The sequence below is a fragment of the Thalassophryne amazonica genome, chromosome 9, assembly GCF_902500255.1.
Source record: "Thalassophryne amazonica chromosome 9, fThaAma1.1, whole genome shotgun sequence".
NCBI lineage: Eukaryota > Metazoa > Chordata > Actinopteri > Batrachoidiformes > Batrachoididae > Thalassophryne > Thalassophryne amazonica.
The window spans coordinates 59,762,079-59,781,565 of record NC_047111.1 but is presented as its reverse complement, the minus strand read 5'-3'; the positions used below and the strand labels follow the sequence as shown (position 1 = coordinate 59,781,565).

The 19,487-nt window shown below is 41.6% G+C and overlaps 1 long non-coding RNA gene across 2 annotated transcripts; it reads left to right on the top strand.

The window, feature by feature from the left end:
• The first annotated feature begins 6,392 nt into the window (after positions 1–6,392).
• LOC117517208 lies at positions 6,393–18,880 on the top strand. 2 transcript variants are annotated; one of them, XR_004562681.1, is made up of 3 exons: positions 6,393–6,422; positions 6,568–6,633; positions 18,359–18,880. It is a non-coding gene; the product is annotated as an uncharacterized LOC117517208 (long non-coding RNA). The 2 variants fall into 2 exon arrangements; XR_004562680.1 differs by lacking the exon at positions 6,393–6,422 and having other exon boundaries at positions 6,431–6,633.
• Positions 18,881–19,487: the final 607 nt, after the last annotated feature.

Genomic DNA, 19,487 nt, shown 5'->3' with positions numbered 1-19,487 from the left:
AGTCCAGGAGTCAAACCCCTAAATTTTGATGAACCTTGTTTTGTCAGATAAACTTTTTTTTCTCTGTTGATTCATGTAGCCTAGGGATAGGTAAACAAGAATTAGGGGGGTGCTCATGACCAGCAGTGATATCTATCTCATTCTTGACAGATATTATGAGTACAGCATAAAGTCCACTATGAAAGATGGCAGGGAGACGGGTGTTACTAGGAAGCATCATTTGCTTCGGACAACAAAGTTGCCTGCACAGAAGGTTGTCTTGTCTTCTGCTGAAAACAAGAAACAGTTGATCCATATCCTCTGTGAAGAGCTGACACAAGACAGGATTTTTGATCTTCAGAGTACTAGACCACAAGTTGGTAGTGACTGGGGAGGATCCTTGCCCTGTTGAAATCAGAAAGAAAGAAAGAAAGACTCGATTTGATCTTGAAACTCACCAGGAAGAAGCTGATGTCATAATTGTCCAACAAGTGCTGAAGTGTGTCAGGGAGGCCCAGCAAATATCTGTGATTTCAGATGATACTGATGTATTTGTTTTGCTACTTCATCACTACCAAATGGCAGGACTGGAACTGCCACTTACCATGGAATCCCCTAGCAAGGAAAGGGCAATACTGGATATCAAGTTGACACTGGCTAAGCATAAGGAAATCATTAAGAACCTTCTTCCTGCGCATGCTATATCAGGATGTGACACAGTGGCATGTTACTTTGGAAATGGACAAGGGAAAGTCATCAAAACCCTGAAAGATGGATATGATCTGTCAGCAGTAGGGAATATGGATGCACCCCTCCAGCAAGTAATTGATCAAGCAACAAGTTTCATCTCAGTGTGTTATGGCACAAGGGACAGCACAGACATGTCTCACACACGACTTCTGATGTGGGGAATAAAGAATGGCAAAGGCCATTCATCTTCACCAAACTTGGCTACTCTTCCACCAACAAGAGAGGCCTTTATAGAAAACATGAAGCGGGCACATTTTCAGGCAGTGTTGTGCAAAATGTCAATGTTGACCCTATGAAATTGGACCCATAAGCATTTGGTTGGAAGAAGGACACTGACAACAAATCATTGACCCCAATCACTTTACCGGACAACACAAAACCTGCCTCAGACTACTTTTTGGAAATGATCTGATGTGGCTAACACAAGAGATGTAGCTGTAATCTCTTACCTTGTACAATGTTTTGTGCATGCTTCAAGGTAGGATGCTCAAGACAGCAGTAGCCTGAACTAGCCATCATGCATAGCATTGTGTTTAACACCATTGTGTTAAATATAATACAATGGTGAACAGGCCAGTAAGGCTAAAAACATACATTACATCCTATTCCAGAAGAGATGGCAGTTTTTGACTGTTGGTTACCTGTTGTCTGAAAATCTTGCAGATATTTTGACAACTCACTATTGTAAATGGCTGGAAAAGGGTAAATTCATTCAGTTTTGAGCAACATTTTATTCAGCACTATGGCAATTTCTGTAAAATTATGTGAATAAATATCAGAGAAGGAAAACTATATGAGTTTTTACCAAGGAAATGTGTGAACTAGGCGTTATGTCATGATTTGACCATGTTGGGTATAAAGGGGTTAATATTCAGAGTTGCCCAAGGGATATCACCGAGCACCCCCCTGATTCTTATCAAGCTACCCCGAGGCTACAAAAATCAACAGAAAAAAACTTTATCCAACAAAACCAGGTTTGACCCCATGACTCCTGGACTATACTGCCTTCACACAACACAACCTCTGTGCAATCAGCTGCCAGTTCTAAATGACTAAATGGCTACCAGCCTTTGCTGGTGAAGTAACCTGTGATGGACTGATGTCCCATGCTGCTGGAGTTTTAGACTTTAATGTGCATCACATTACGATTACGACCATTAGGATTAGCACTAGGCCAGCGGGCCTCGGGCCTGTATAGTACACACTACTTGATATTGGACTACATTTCTCTTCAGAAGTATGAGAACAACACTGTAAAATCAAAAGTGGTTGAAATGTTATTTCAACTCAAAAATACACTGAAAAAATAACCAACTTAAAAAAGCATTACAATTGGTAAAACCTGAATGAATTAAGTTGTATGAACTTACGTTTGTAAGTTAGATCAACTCTAGATCAACTCTAATTTTTTTTCAGTATACGAGTGAAAGGGCTACCTTAAAATTCTAAGTTAAGTGTTCTTCAAACACGACTGTGTTATCTGGACTAAAGTCATGGAAGGACATCAAGAAGTTCTGGTGCACAAGTGGACATAAAACAAAGTAGATGAAGGTGCACAGTCTGATGCTGGAAGACAAAAACTCAGTTTTTCTTCTCTACATGTAAGCACTGAAATGCACGTTGTAAGTTTGTTTAAAAAAAAAAAATCACGTTGGAAGGAGTCTTGCAAAAGCTCAGCTTTCAGTGACCTAAAGTACAGTTTGAGTGTTTGACAAAAGGCCAAAATGTATAGAAAAAGCTAATTTTCCCTTGTACATGTGGGTACTGTCTTAATGGTTTAGAATTAAGTTGAGGAATATGATAAGGGTTAGGACTTAGCTGAAATTTCTTTATTTTATTTTATGTTTAAGAATTTTGAATTACGCTTCCGCTTCCGTAACACTGCTTTGTGTACTTTGGAGGTCTGGTGCTTTAGGTTTCTGCATAGTGGTGTAGGTGCTGCAGCACCCCCTGCTGGAATAGCAGGCATCGAAGCACCCAATTCCAGATGATAAATATAATGACAAAATAAATTAATACAAATGAAACATTTACAAACGTTTTCCTGTTATTATTTACACAACATTTTAAAGGCTGTGGATGTTTTTGAGAATAATACACAATTCTGAATAAATGTTCTACAATACAACAGAATCTGGTAAAGTTAATACAACATTGTTACATTGTTTATCCATGTGAAGTGCCTTGGGGCAGCTTTGTTGTGATTTGGTGCTACAGTGCATCCAGAAAGTATTGACAGCACTTCACTTTTTCCAAGTTTTGTTATTTTGCAGCCTTATTCCAAAATGGAGTAAATTAATTTTTTTCCTCAAAATTCTAGTCACAACACCCCATAATGACAACAAGAAAAAAGATTATTTTTTTAATTTTGGCAAATTTATTTAAAAAAACAACAACTAATAAATCACATGTACCCAAGTATTCACACACTTTGCTCAATACTTTGTTGATGCAGTAATTACAGCCTCAAGTCTTCTTGAATATGATGCCACAGTCTTGGTGCACCTATCTTTGAGCAGTTTTTGTACATTCATTTGTGCAGCACCTCTTAACCTCCATCAGGTTGGATGGGGAGCGTTGGTGTACAGCCATTTTCAGATCTCTCCAGAGATATTCAATCACATTTAGGTCTGGGTTCTGGCTGGTTCTGGCTGACTCCTTTGATATCTTGGCTGTGTGCTTAGTCTCATTGTCCTGCTGAAAGATGAACAGTTGCCCCAGTCTGAGGTCAAGAGCACTCTGGAGCAGGTTTTCATCCAGGATGTCTCTGTAAATTGCTGCATTCATCTTTCACTCAATCCTGACTAGTGTCCCAGTTCCTGCTGCTGAAAAACATCCCCACAGCATGATGCTGCCACCACCATGCTTCACTGTAGGGATGGTGCCTGGTTTCCTCCAAACATGATGCCTGGCATTAATGTGAAAGAGTTCAATGTATGTCTCATCAGACCAGAGAATTTTGTTTCTCATGGTCTGAGAGTCCTTCAGGTGCCTTTTCACAAACTCCAGGTGGTCTGTCATGTCCTTTTTACTAAGAAGTGCCTTCCGTCTGGCCACTCTACCATATAGGCCTGATTGGTGAATTGCTGCAGAGATGGTTGTCCTTCTGGAAGGTTCTCCTCTCTCCTCAGAGGAATGCTGGAGCTCTGACAAAGTGACCATCGGGTTCTTGGTCACCTCCCTGACTAAGGTCCTTCTCCCCAGATCACTCAGTTTAAACAAGCGGCCAGGTCTAGGAAGAGTCCTGATGGATAGAACTTGTTCCATTTATGGATGATGCCACTGTGCTCATTGGAACCTTCAAAGCAGCAGAAATGTTTTTGTACCCTCACCAGATTTGTGCATCAAGACAATCCTGTCTCAGAGGTCTCTAGACCTCTGAGACAGGATTCTTGTCCTCTGAAACAATTCCTTTGACTTCATGCTTGGTTTGTGCTCTAACATGCACTGTCAACTGTGGGACATTATATATGTAGACAGGTATGTGCCTTTCCAAATCATGTCTATTCAACATGACACACATGTTACCTGTCTTGTGCAGTCTTGCTTCTTCCATTTACAGAACACTGCCCTCCTTAGAAACATTGTGTCTCAAGCTGAGCTGGAAATGATCATCCATACTTTTATTTCATCACCTATTGACTATTGTAATTTGCTGTTCCCTAGCCTTAGTAAGTCTTCTCTGGATCGCTTACAAATGGTGCAGAATGCAGCTGCAAGGCTTCTTACAAGGTCATGTAGGAGGTCTCATGTAACACCCACTATGTCCTCTTTGCACTGGCACCCCATTCAGATCAGCAATTTAAAATATTGGTGATGGCTTTTAGAGTTCTGCACGGTCAAATGCCGCTCTACATCAGTGAACTCTTGCAGCCTTATGTAACAAGCAGACCTCCGAGATCCTCAGACCACAACCTGTTGGCTGTTCCTAGGTTCCTAGGTCAAGGTTGAGGACCAAAAGGAGACTGTACATTTGTGGTTGTGGCTTCCAAACTGTGGAACGCGCTGTCACTGCATCTACATTCTGTGGACTCTGCTGGAACTTTTAAAGAGAAGCTCAAGACCAACTTCTACAGACTTGCTTTAATTAGTTTCATGTTACTGCTGTTTATAATTCCTGTGTTTCTATTTAATTTTTTCACTATAAAGCACTTTGTGATTTTATCTTGATAGGTGCTGTACAAATAAACCTTACTTACTTACTTCCTGAATTTACCCCAGATGGATTCCAATTAAGCTGTAAAAACATGTCAAGGATGATCAGTGGAAACAGGATGCAACTGAGCTCAGTTTTGAGATTCAGGGCAAAGGCTGTGAATACTTTGGTTCAAGGTTCAAAGCAAAGCCGCGCTGCAGGTCTGTAATCAATGTAGAGAAATGATCATTTTCCTGACAAACACCACCAAAACAACGGCCACTCTGAAGGACCGATAAGGGAATCGTTAAGCAAAAAGCTTATTGATGTCGGTGGATCGAATCATTTCTTAGTGATACCTGAAAGGAACCGGTTCTTGATACCCATCCCTAGTCGTTTGTTTTTTATTTTCATGTGTCTTTGGCAGCCATCTTGAAAGAAATGGCCACCATCTTGAATTCTAAAGTGGCCAGTAAAGAAAAAAGATCATACACATTATGACCAGTATACATATCATTGTAAGTGTAATTAAGAGTATAACTGAGCAAAAGTAAGCCTTTCAGCGGGTTTATTATGGCAGCCATCTTGAAAAATGGATGCCATCGTGGATTTTTTTTTTTTTTTTTTTGTGCATCACATTGGGCAAATTTGAAGACCATGTCCCAATGAACAATTGTGCCAAATTTGATCCTTGTGTAGCAAGATGAAGTCCGGATCAAAAAGACATTCCCGCTAGCTTGACTAATGGGGAATTCCCCTGTGGCTGACCTGGTAGAGTTCTGGTCTTTAATGTGAGCGGTAGGGGGGTTCGATCCCACTGCCGTCCCGGCCACAAAGGTCCTACGGTCACAATGGAGGGGAATTCCCTGTTAGCCAAGTTAGTGGGAATGTCTTTTCAATCTGGACTTCATCTTGCTACACTTGTATCACCATTTGCATGAATTTTCCCATTTTCCACGCCACTAATATTGTTGCTATTATTTATAAGAAATAAACATTCTGGCTGACTTAATGCACATATTGTTTGATACATATGTAGGAGAAGGTGGTGGCCAAGTGGTTAGTACACTTGGTTTGAGTGCAGAAGGTTTCCGGTTCAAATCCCACCCCTGCCACATTTCTCCATGTGAAGTTACGTCAGGAAGGGCATCCGGCGTAAAACCTGTGCCAATTCAACATGCAGATCCACCTTGGATTTGCTGTGGCGACCCCGAGTGCAAACAAGGGAGCAGCCGAAGGGACTTACTTATGTAGGGGAAGAAGACAGCGTTGGAAATGTTTTTTTAGCCTTAGTGTATGTAAACTTGTGTGTGCACGACCGTGTGCAACCTGAGTCATGTTCTAAAATCACAGTACGTCTGAACGACACGCTGATCCGCCTGCTGGAACCAGGGCGTGTGTGTGCACGCGTCACAGCAGAGCCACTTGTGACGTCCGTCTCTCGTGGCTGCCTGCGTCATCACGCTGCCAGCTGATCGGAGTGCCGGCTGGGTGTGTGTGCGTGCGTGACACAGAGAGACACAGAAAGAGAGAGAGAGAGAGCGAGAGAGAGAGAGTTGTGTAAAAGGGGCTGAAGTCCTGCGCTGGGTTTTCCGCCGTGTGCTGCGCTCCAAAAGTCTCCTCGCCTCCTTTTACCAGACAGAAATGTTGCCAGATGGTTTAGAATCGCGGACGCACCAAAGACACCGCACTCCTGCGGTCAGAGGGTGAGGCAGCCTGAACTCCTCCGGACCGACAGATCCGCTGCGCCGAGCCGGCCGGTGGTCAAGGTGGGGCGCGTTACCGGCGGCACTGTGTGTGTGTGTGCGCGCGTGTGTGTTTCTGCTGGCTACATGCTCGTTCCTGTCAGCCTGCTTTTAGCCCGTGGCGCTCCGATGACCCACTTTCCTCAGCAAGTGGAGAAAACGACTTTATTCAAGTAGATTCGGTCTTTTTTACCCCTTCAGCGGCAGATTTGCCCACATCGTCACATGCGTAAAAGGCCTGCGTGCAGCCAGGCCCGCTGAGAGGAATTCTGCAAACCCCAGAGATTTGACACCACACCAAAAAAAGCTTGAGCAGTATTTTGGATGGCAGACGAGGACGTGCACGCGCAATCACGCACAAAAGCTCAATCTAGTGCCTTTTAAATTATGCATTCAAGGTGTGTCTCCTTCTTCAAAAAAGGTACGACACACACACACACACACTGTGAAGATTCACACTTTTCTCCAGAGTGACTTGAGTTTACAAAGTTGAAGTGTTTTGGATAATTGTTGCCATCCGTCCAGGGGGGGGGGAAAAAAAAGGTTTTTGGATTTCCACACCAGCACAAAGTGAGTTTCTCCAAAAGTGTGACAGCTCAAAGCTGCTTAACATTTGCTGAGTTCATCGTAGGCCGCAGCAGAGCCCGAGCTGGAGTAGGGAGTAGGTGAAAAATCAGGAAGATAACCGGCTGAGTCATTTCTGAGAAATGCAGTGGAGTCAGAGATGGAAAATTTTTCAAGATAAATTTATAAACACCAGTGGGTTTGTGGGAGTGTGAAGTATTCTTGCAGGATTGGAAGCTTGCACATCAACAGTTCTTTATTTGCACATCCTGCACACACCGGGGTGTATAAATGTTGTTCTGCAGTTGTAATAAAAGTCTTCATGATAATATAGTGACCGTGTGCCGCCTTACATAATTGTACAGCTTGAGGTAGGAGCAGGAATGCATATTGGGGCTGTGTCACGAGCTGCATTTGTGCTGCTGTAACTCAAGAGTGTGACATAAGCCACAATGTCACTGTGGATCGCATAGCAACCGCAAGGGTGTCTGTTAAAATGCAACTTTTTGTGGTGACTGACGTCTTGTTTGTGCATGCTTTGTCCTGTATTCAGGCAAAAAAAAAAAAGAAAGAAAATCAGCAATTCAGTTGTTTTATTGCTTACATTTGCAGAAGTGAAGCCATCTTGCACAACCGGGTTACAGCCTTCAATCTGTGTGCCTCCTTGAGGGAGGATGGGGCAAGAAGGGATGTGTTCTGTGTATGTTTATTAAAAAAAAAAAGCTGTGTTGTGCTGCCTCGGGACAGGCTCAGCAGCCTTATTTTTCAGGATATTATGAACTCGCATGAATACTTCAAGTGCTCGTGATAATTCCAGTAAATGAGAACAGCTCCCTGAACTGGGATGAGTGTTGCCAAAGCCGCCGCCCTTTCCCTGTGTTTGTCCCCATTCCTGGCCTAAAATGATCAGTCTGTATTACAGACTCCATTCTGGGTGTAAACACTTTCCAACCGGACCACACCCACAGCACAGCAATGTACCTGAACTCATGCAGCAGATGTGCATCATTTTTTACTGTTGCTTTCACTTAGATTTTTACCCGATGGCCATCAAATATGGTCATTGGGCATTGCAAAGACTTTGTGTCCGTCCGTCCGTGTGCTCAGCATAAGTCCAGTCTTATTACTGCCAGACTCTTCAAATTCACAGGGAACATTCTTGGGACACAGACCATGGACAAGTTCAAAGATGGCTAACCTTGATTTATATTAAGAGGTATTGTAAGAGGATAAAAGACACATTCTGTTTCATTCTGTTCCTTTTTTTGAGGGCGGGGATGACAGCCAGTCAGAGTAGAGCAGGACCCTGACATCAGTGGCAGGTCTGGCGAGCTGCAAACTCTGTTTCATATGTGTGTAAATATAACATCATGTCTTATATTATGTAAAAGCTAGTGAGAAATAAACACTTCTAAAACTGAAAATGCTGTTTTTGGAACCTGATAACACCTCTAAAGTGATTTACAAGACATTTTGTGGATGTCCATTTCTTTTAGTTGTAAGTATAACCTCTTTGTCATATATTATATAAAAGCTAGCAAGAAATAAACACTTCTAAAAACTGAAAACACTGTTTTTGTAACCTGATAACATCTCTGGAGCTAACTTCCACTAATGTCAAAAGCTCATGTATGTGCGCCGCACATGGATGCCCTCCTGCAGCCGCCGCTAACGCATAAATAGTGTTTATGATTGACTGATTGAGGGGCTTTAACATGTTCAAATTGTACATAAGACAATAGGATCTTAATAATTAACGTAAATAACAATAAATGATTAATATATATATATATATATATATATATATATATATATATATATATATATATATATATATATATATCCCCTTAACGCCTATTGTCGCATATATGCTACAATATTTGACTCAGATATGCAACATACCATTATTATTATTATTATAACATTATAACATAAAGTCATTACCAAAATACCAAAATTACTATTTATTTTTTGTGCAAAAGTGAAATTAATAATCTCAACATTATTTACCATCTACTTAAAGGCAAAAACACAAACAAAACATTTTTTTTATATACAGCTATATAAATTCAGGTGTTAAGGGGTATATATACCTTGCACTGGGATACCAGTTACACAACTGCAAATGATAAAGAAGACTGCTCATACGGCCGAGGATGTTTTCGCATTGCGTTGTATTTGTAATTCTGCTGTGCCGTCTTATTTTTCAGACTTGTCTCTCCGCTGACAGTAATGGGATGCAAAAACAAGCATGCACCGTCAGACTAACAATTGAAGTATCTTATCTCATCGCCTCATGTGCTATTCTCACACGGCATCGTGGCCTGAAGCATAAAAGGTCAAACAGGAGGGCAGCGGGTGTGGTGACGGCTTTGTTTTTGTCTTTGTGGCAGATACAGCGCTGACATCTTGTCCACCAGTGAGCTTAAACTCTTCATCTTATGGCCTGTTTTTTTTTTTTTTTTTTTTTTTGGACTGCTCTTTGTTCTAGTCTGTCATTTTTCAGTTTTTTTTCCTTTTTGCCTATAATTACTTCTTTCGGTGTCTCCTGTGGCACATCTTTTGAAAAGGCCTTTTCAGGCAGTGATAAAGGAGATGTATTATGTACTGTTTCACCAAGCTGCTGGAGGTCAAGTGCCTGAAAAAAACATATTAAAGCTACAGTGTGCAGAATTGATTGGTCTTTATTAGCAGAAATGGAATATAGCATTCATAACTATCTGTTCACTCATTTTTAATTACCTACAGCTTTGAATCAATATGTTTTCATAAGCTTAGAATGAGCCCATCATATCTACATGGGAGTGGGCCCCCTCATGGAGGCCGCCATGCTGCACAGCCATGTTGATACAGTAGCCCAAACTGGCCACACTTGCTTTGCCTTTCACATTATGCAGTGCAGCTGGAAGATGATTGGGGGGGGGGAGAAGAAGAAGCAGTGGTTGCTCCCCTATACACGATCTACTAGTTGCTAATATAGGCTAACAAGTTTGACAAACCAAATTTTTGTAAACTGCAGGATCACACATAATGCTAATCACAAGAGAAGGCAAACAATCGTGAATTCCTGACACTAAAGAAACAAATATATGATGGGAAACAGAATCATGACGGCAGCATAATGCAACCTGCAACCTCACCACTAGATGTCACTAAATTCTACACACTGTAGCTTTAACATTCACAGAAAAAAAAAATCATGCATAGATGCACAAGTGGTGCACTTGAAGCACAGTTTATGCTTCTACTCGTGACGCCTCATGAAGTGAAAAGCTTTTGTACTCGTGCACTTACTGTTGCAATATTCTCCAAAACAGTAGGTGGCAGCCATGAGGACAGTTATCACTGTTCCATGTAGCATATGTTGCACAGATCTGGACATATTCTTTAAATTTGAAGACTTTTTATGGCTTATTGAGAAATTAAATATGAACCATTATCCCAACCCCGATAATTTAAGAGAAGGCAATTTGCATTGTTGCTAGGCAGCTGAGAGGTGAAGCACACAGCTGTTTCAGGAGCACAAACTCTTACCAAGCTGCCCACTGTCCCGTACTGCACAGAGCTTCATGGCACAACATTCTCTCCGAAGAACTTTTACGAAAACTTTAGTAAAATGTGGTCAAAATCTGTGCATATAACTGTTCAGTAACAATTACATTTAAAATCACCAAATTTTGTTTGCCTGCATATGTTTGTAAAGTAAATGAAATCGTGCACACCGGTTTAACATTCAGTTGATATCTCTACAAATTTCATTTTAACATTGTGTTTTTAATCAACATAAATAGCACACACAAACAGGAAACGTGCACACCCCAAGACACAAGCGACACGTCAGAAATCTAGCAGGTGTGCACAGTTGCAACATGGTATTGCCAAGGCGCTGACGATGCCCAGACCAGATCAGTGGGCGTGTCTCACAGAGAAGGCAGGAGTTCTATTGTGATGTATGTCACACGAGTCTAAAACAAGGCATTTCAAAATAATTGTTGCTTATAACAGTGTACCTTCTACATATACACAAATAAACTTGACACAGTTCTCGGATGTTGAACACGAAATCCCAACAAACAAAAAAAAGGGCAAATCCTGATTTCAGCATGACTCCTTTAAATTGTCAGTTATTTCTGCCAAGGAGGTAATGTTTTGAACAGCATTTGTTTGCCTGTTTGTCTCATAGCGGGTTAACTGAAAAAGTAGAGAACACGTTTAAGTTTGGTGATCATGTTAGAGGCGATCCGGAATATATTGTGGAACTGAGGTCCAGAAGAACATTTGGCACTTGTGAGAGGATGTTGATGACATTTGGTTATCAGATGGATAATGAGGGTCTTTTAAAATTCTATCTAGAAGATAGTTTGGATCCACGCTACAGAGGTTCTTTAAAGCAACACGTGGCCTCGGCGGAGGTACGCGCTCACTGAGTGCCTTCTAGTTCCTCTTTATTTTGCACCCATTTTTGACTCGCACCCGCCTGTTTGCACATCATTATTCTTCTTTCTCTCTGTCACGCACATCCTGCTCTCTAGACTGTGGCGTATCATTCCTCTTTCTTATCCCCTGTGCTGTGGTATAGAACGCACGTCTCCTTTGGCAGACAAGTGGTGTCTTTTGTGCACGAGTCTGTATGTTATCTTTGACATTACTCTAAGCCTGTCTCAAGGCCTCGGACGCCCGTTGTTATGTGGTTCAGCCCGACTCTCCCCGCTTGAATGAGATGGCGAGAAAAAGACAAAGCCGGTGACTTGAGGTGTGAAAACAGCAAGAGAAAGAAAAGCAAAGAAGACGACAGAGGAGCCACGTCTGCTTCGTTCCACTGCACCGCACTGTACCGTCTGGTGCAGACCAGATGTGGAAGAGAAGACTGAGAGTGGATGGTTGAAGGATAGAGGGACGGAAAAGAAGGAGGGCAAGAGACTGCACGAGCCCACAGCAGCCGGGTGGAATTTCTAACATACACAGCTGGAATGTTAGGAATGCAGGACAGTCTGATTGGAGAGAGGGTGGAGAGGACACGGAAAAGACAAAAAAAAAAAAGTGAAGGATGTGTGGCACAGCAGAAGGTTCAGGGGCTGCACAGTGACTGTCACTGAGAACATAAAGACACAGTCCGTCTGAGGAGGGAGTGGCACGCTGTGAAACTAACCACTCGGTTTTACTTTGAAGCTGTGACACCAACTGCAGCTGTGTGTTCGTCTACTTCACTGGAAATGATCATGTTGGCCTACAGGGGGTGCTGGGCATGTGACAACTGACAACTTATAACTTTTTTTTTTACACCCATAGTAAATGCACTGCATTTATATAGTGCTTTTCCATCTGCATCAGACGGTCAAAGCGCTTTACAATGATGCCTCACATTCACCAATTCACACAGACACACTCGCACATCGATGTCAGGATGCTGCCACACAAGACGTTCACTACACAATGGGAGCAGCTTGGGGATTAAAGACCTTTGTGATTTTCTGGTATGGCTGGGTTTTGAACTGAGGATCCTCTGGTCTGAAGCCCAACGCTTAACCAATAAACCATCACCTCTCCCAGTAGTACATGTTGGTTTTCAGCGGTGTGTGCAAGTGAGAGACAGAGAACAAAATATCTGAATTGAACTCAAGCTGGTGGAATGCTTGAGAGTTTGCCAAGGACAGTGATTCGCTTTGAGAAAAATCTGTTAAACGTCAAGGGCACAGACACGGTCATAGTTTATCCAGAGGTGATGTTTAGAATGGGTATTCTGAAGAATTTCCTAAAGACACAATAAAGTCATATGTACATATTTGTTATAAAGCTTCATAGTCAGGAGTCGAGCAGAGAAGGATTTTCTTAAAAAGATGTGAAATTTGAGCTACGGATTGCCAGAAGGCACATGGGAGACTCGAGCCTAGATTTGACCCATTTTCTTGTGCCCCTCCTCAATTAAGCTGTAAATGGTGACACAACAGGCTTCATTTCCAGCAATGATTAACAAATACACCATGCATTGTGAATTGCAGCACTTTGCAATTGTTTAAGGGACCAAAAGTAATCGGACAACTGGCTGTAGTGCTTAATGCATCATGCATGTTTTTTTTTTTTTTGTCATTATTTTAAGTAACTTTTAAATGTTTCAACTCGTCCAAATTTTTTTAACTCAACTTTTAAAGTTGAAGAGTTGATTTCAAGGGTAACATCACGTGGACATCAGTTACAGAGTATTCAGAAATTGAACATGTATGATAGGTCTGTCTAGTATAGAAACAGTAACAATATTTGCATGAGTTGACAGTAAACCAGTCTCATTGAATGGCACATTCCATCTTCCAATTCATGCAAATACTCTTTCCATTGCACAAATGCAAAACATTCATTATTTGTTTTATATGACATCTAAATTGAGCTGCAGCATTTTATATTTTACTTAAAATTACAGAGGTGTTTCTTCTCTGAGTAGGAATTGGAGGGCAGTGGGATGTATCAAATCACTCCGGCCAGTAGGCAGGTCAACAACACGTCGCTGAGTTCAGCGAAAGCCGCTGAGGAGCTTAGCGGGCTTTGTGTAGCACACATCTGCTTTGTTCAATCCAGAAGAAAAAAATTGTGATAAGAATGTGCAGTTCTTCATCTAACAGTGCGTCAACAGCCACGAAAGATGTCCCCACGAGCACTGCAGCTGCTGGATTTAGCTTTTTCATATCACTGGAAGCATTTTTACACAAAGCTAATGGAGGCGTGCAATGGAGCAAAACGTATGGGACAAAAAATGCACAATTCGTGACCTCACTCATACAATGGGACAAGTAATGAATGTCATGTGATACACACGCCACCAATTAAATGACAAAGATATATTTCAGTGTCCTATAAAGCAGGTTGTTCTCAAAACCAGAATGACCATGCATGAAAGAGACAATTGAGGGAAGCCACCAAGACAAAATAATAACGCTGAAGGAGTTGCAAGCTACTGTGACTAGAGAGACTGTGTACAGCACAACACTTGGCTGTTCCTTCACTAGTCCCACCTTCAAGGGCGAGTCTGACAGGAAACCTGAGATCCGCCCTATTTGAAAAAGAAAGTCCTATACACTGTAGACCCTGTGGCCCATTGGAACTGGTGCTTATTCCAAAATTCTGAATCATAAAAGAGATGAGAAACTGGTACTTCTGTCAATCTGATGCAGGTTACTTCCTGAGCCAAGGCTGGTACCCGTTTACAGCCAGATGGACTGAGATCATGCAGAACAAAAATGTCTTGTCCAAGTGCACAGACAGGTAGCATGACCAGGAATCAAACCCAAGTCTACATATTGGCAACTCAACTCCTCATCCCACTGATCTACCTGTTTTGCTGCTGTTTAACACATTTCATTGTTCTCATATTTGAGACCCTAATTGTAAATTTTCAGGTGATTATTTAAAAAAAAAGGGGATATATGAGATCAGGAAGTCAGCAAGATTCTCGCATGTCACAAGTATGTTTCCTTTAGCTGACAGTAAAAATATCAAATAAGTGGATTTAGTGCTTTGGTGAAATGCAAACTTTAGACGGCAGTCACGAGTCACAGCAGGCAGAGTTACAGGTTCTCTGCACTGACTCACCTACTTCAAAAGCTGTGAGTCGTGTAAAGTTATTACGAGGTGAGAAATAAACTCATTCGTGCTTGTTTTCAGACTGTAACATGCATGTCTCACTTGTACACTGATGCCGTGTGAGACAAATTGATTTTGGCTGGAGGGGGTGTCTGTAAATCCTTCGTAAGTCCTGTAGTTTTGGGACGAACCCCCTGCTGTGCAATCTGCAGACTACAGGACACTCAACACCTGATGATGTTCTGCTTCTCCTTTTCGCTGGAATGTGGACCATGTGTTATTCATCGCCAGCGGAATACCCTGAAATCACTAAAAGATTACATTCTTGGAAAACACGGACGCCACCTGTTTTAGGATTGTGTTATTGCGCGAGCGGCCATTTTTCAAACTGTCAGAAGTGGGACCGCCGACAGTACAAAGGTCTAACTCGAGGCAAAATGTCATCTTAAATTTCACATTGCACAATTCCATAAAGGTAGACTGCAGTTCTGTATTGTGTATCATGATTCTAAAAATAATTGTTGTAAAAAACTGAGCAATAGCGGAGTGATCAGAGGTTTTAGCCACAAGAGGATGTCGCCACGCTAAAACATGAATGTTTGCCTTGTGAGCTGCCTGAGAATCAGAATCAGAAGCATCTCCTGTTAGTGGACAGGTTTGGGTTTGAGCTCACATAGTACATAAAACAATGACTTCTGATAGCAGGAGATTATGCAATTGAAATTTAGTTTTTGTATTTTTACTCTTTAGTAGAGAAGTTTGAATCTTCGACTGGACTGGGTTGCTTGACATGAGGACGTTTCGCTTCAAATCGCAGAAGCTTCCTCAGCTAAAATTCTTGCTCTGGTAGTCTGACTTCTGTCTTGACTCTTGTAGAGAATTTTTAATCTTAATTATTTTTAATCTTGTAAGCTAAATGTAAGCCAAAAAGTACGGACACTACCAGAAAATTTTCCATTTATAAACAAATTATATATTTAGAATACTTTATTTTGCCGTTTAATGCAGCTGCTTTTATTGGAGCCATTGGACCTTATGCCAAATGACAAGTTACTTGGGAACATTCAAATGAGTTCACTGTTTTGTATTGTGAGGGAACATTAGCTACGACATTTTGGTCACGTTGCGCGGTCCACTGGGCATGATCCGGGATGCAGGTGCCTCAATGTTGGCAACCCCAGCAACTAAAAAAGGCCAAAAGGACACCCAGGTATCACCTGGCTAGGACAGATAGACGGACATGAGGATGGACCAGTTGTCAACCAGGCTCCAGGATGATTCTGTAGTGTGGTGAATGGGTGAGGCGTGGTACCAGGTTATGCTCCCAGACCAGACCTGTTTAATGGGAAAGTTGTATTTGTACACAACCTAAATGTACTTACGGTCTTGTACCTACATCAAGCCAACATCCTCAGATGAGTAAAGAACTTTTACCAGGTGTTGGGCATTTCATCGCTGTTAATAAAAAGTAAGACTTCTCCGTCATGCTGGCCTTAACTGAGTCATTAGCATAAAGCTAGCATTATGCATTATTCAAAAGACTGTATAAATTGATGAAGACTAAAGACGTAAGCGCCAGTGCTTCTCCACAACAACAACAAAAGGCACTGGGCTGAATTGTTGAAGTCAGAAATGTCCCCAAATAACATTTATTCAACTGATATAAAATTTGTTGGTACCATTGACGTAACGTGTGCGCACACACCCCTGGAAAAACAGCAAATGCTCAATTGTGACAATTATTTTCTGAATGTGTAACCTCAGCGGAGGAATTCATAAATGTTGGCGTTTGTGAAGGTGTGGATGAAATTGTTGAATTCTCTAACCGGCGCCCCTCTAAGACATACTACTGTTGAAGGAACAGCACAACCTTCCCACGCCTTCCCTATTTACATTGTACTTTCAATTAAATTATCTAATTTCTTTATAATGCTTCAATTTGAATGAATGAATGAATGAATGAATGAATGAATGAATGAAAACTGTTTATTTCGAACATTTGATACAACAACAATTACAAGATAGATCAGTAAAGACAACAACAAAAAAGTTCCTACTGTGTACCCAACATGTCCGAAAAGGGGTAGGGTGAAGCATCAGCTTATTTATCCCTACCCCTTCTTCCCCACAACCAGTAATACCCTTTGCCACATATACACATAAATTCCTACACACCTAAACCGATATCAATATATATATATATACATATATATACACACACATACATATACACATCAACATACACATATATACACATATACATATATACACATATATATACACAAACATAAATATACACATCAACATACACATATATACACATATACATATATACACATATATATACACAAACATAAATATACACCTACACATACCTACTTACATACAAAATACTATATATTTACAAGCCGAAGCAAACAACAAAAACACCCTAACCCTCATTACCCTTCCTCCTCCCTATACCCAGAAAAAACCATATTTTTGTACCGCTGTTTGAACTGGTTCATGCTTGGACATTGCTTGAGCCCCACTCCCTCAAGCAGGGTGAGAGGCTGGGTTCACCCTGGACAGGACACCAATCTATCTATCACAGGGCCATATATAGACAAACAGTCACACCCGCATGCAAACCTGCGATCAATTTAGCATTCCCAATTCGACTAACGTACATGTCTTTATAAGTGAAGAAGCCAGAACACCCGCACGCGAGGAAGCAAAGCTGGAACCTCTAAGCCACTGTGCTGCCCTAGGTTTACAGTTTTAGTAATTTTTCTAGATTTCTGCCTCTCATGTATGTCAGTGGACTTTCTAGAGCCCCCTTGTGGTCACCTAAGGAGGCTCATCACAAGCTTTAGGGTTTTTTTGTTATATGTTTTTTTTTTTTTTTTTTGTAAATGATTTAACGATTACTAATTTAAGCACGTGCTTATGTGGGCATTCCAGTTTTAATTCCACTTGACGTATGTTCCCGGACTAATGCCATTTCCTTCTGGTGCACTTCCTGGTAACACACCCTGAACTCCAGTTTAAGAGGCACACCACAGTAACCTAATTCTGCTGCAGCAGTCACTCGAGTCAAACTGCATTTACAAACAACTCATCTGTAGTTTACAGCATCTTATTCTGCAGAATCCATTAAAAAGAGAACCTCCTAGACATGGTCTGAACAATCGCGCACCATTAACACACACAGACTTCAAAATCAAATTACTTGGATTTCTGAAGGGATTCCAGGATTTTTTGCTTTCACGGAAAGTCTCATTTTCTGCTGCTCATGCTGCATAACCAGGGAAACAGAATTTTTTTTTTTGTACTTTTTCTAGGGGCTAGTCTATGATTTTGTGAGCTTTGTTATGATAAGAATATCTAAAGATATGAAATGTGCAGTTCATGCATGTCTCCCTCCTGGTAATGTGATGCACGATCTTGTGTGAATGTCCGGCCATTCTTGCATGTCAGTTCATTTCACTTGTTTACTCACAGCTGATCGCACACACAGTGGCTCCGCTGCACGCCGTGTGTGTGTGTGTGCAGCAAGTGACACTAAGCCACATTACACCCGTGCCACTCGAGCAGCGAGGAAGCTAAACTGTCTCCTCTTGTCTGTCTGCAGGAGTACGTGCACCTGAAGCACAAGAAGGAAGAAGAAATGCCATTTGTGCCTTAACTGGGCCGTCCTTCGCACGTGCTGGCTGACTCCCAGCGCTCGTTCAACCTAGGCCCTAAATGGCTGATGCACGGCGGTTCTTCACTGGCGAGCTTTATGTTCCTGTACACATGCTAAAGCTGCCAGCTGAAGAACTGCTCTGGTCAGCCCTGCCCCGGATGAGTCAAGAAGAGGAAGCGGATGGAGGGGGGTGGTGGAAAGAGGACTGAGGAGAGGACTGTTTCACACGCTATGTCAGGCTGGACGTTAATAACACACCAGATTTCAGCAGCTACATTGTTCAAATTTCTGCTTTCATCCCAGTAAAGCAGCGTGTCAGGCATATTTCAATCAGTTTAAAATTATTGTACTTTAGGGATCCCACTTTTCCTTGCCTTTTCTAATAAAAGTGCTTAAATTTTGTGCTCGTTTTAAAACAAAGAACCTATACTGTCCTTTTTAAAGTTGGCAAAAGCAAATTTGTGCAATCAGACTTTTGTCTTTTCTAACCAGAAGACAATGTAGAGTCAAAGATGTGAACAGAAAGCATGCAAGGAAACAGTTGTTCTTCTCCTGGACCTCTGCTCCCACTCAACTGCATCATTAGGAAGCACGGCGCATCCTGTCATTCTGATGCAGATGACACACCGCTTTATGTTTCTCTTTCATCCTATGACTTGAGGGCTGTAAACTGTATCAATCACTGGATTTCCTCTTCTTTCTTCAGTTGTATAACACCACAATGGACACATTTGTTGCTCCTAAGAACCAAAAAGAACTAACTCACAAGTATTAACACTGCAAATCCTAAGTCACTTTGCCTGTTTTGACTTGGGATACAGTATTTCAATTCAATTTTCAATTTATTTTCATTTATATAGTGTCAAATCACAACAGAGTTGCCTCAAAGCACTTCACACAGGTAAGGTCTAACCTTACCAACCCCAGAGCAACAGTGGTAAGGAAAAACTCCCTCTAAGGAAGAAACCTCAAGCAGACCAGACTCAAAGGGGTGACCCTCTGCTTGGGCCATGCTACAAACATAAATTACAGAAACAATTCATGGACGAATATACAAGAAATGCTATTGGCGCAC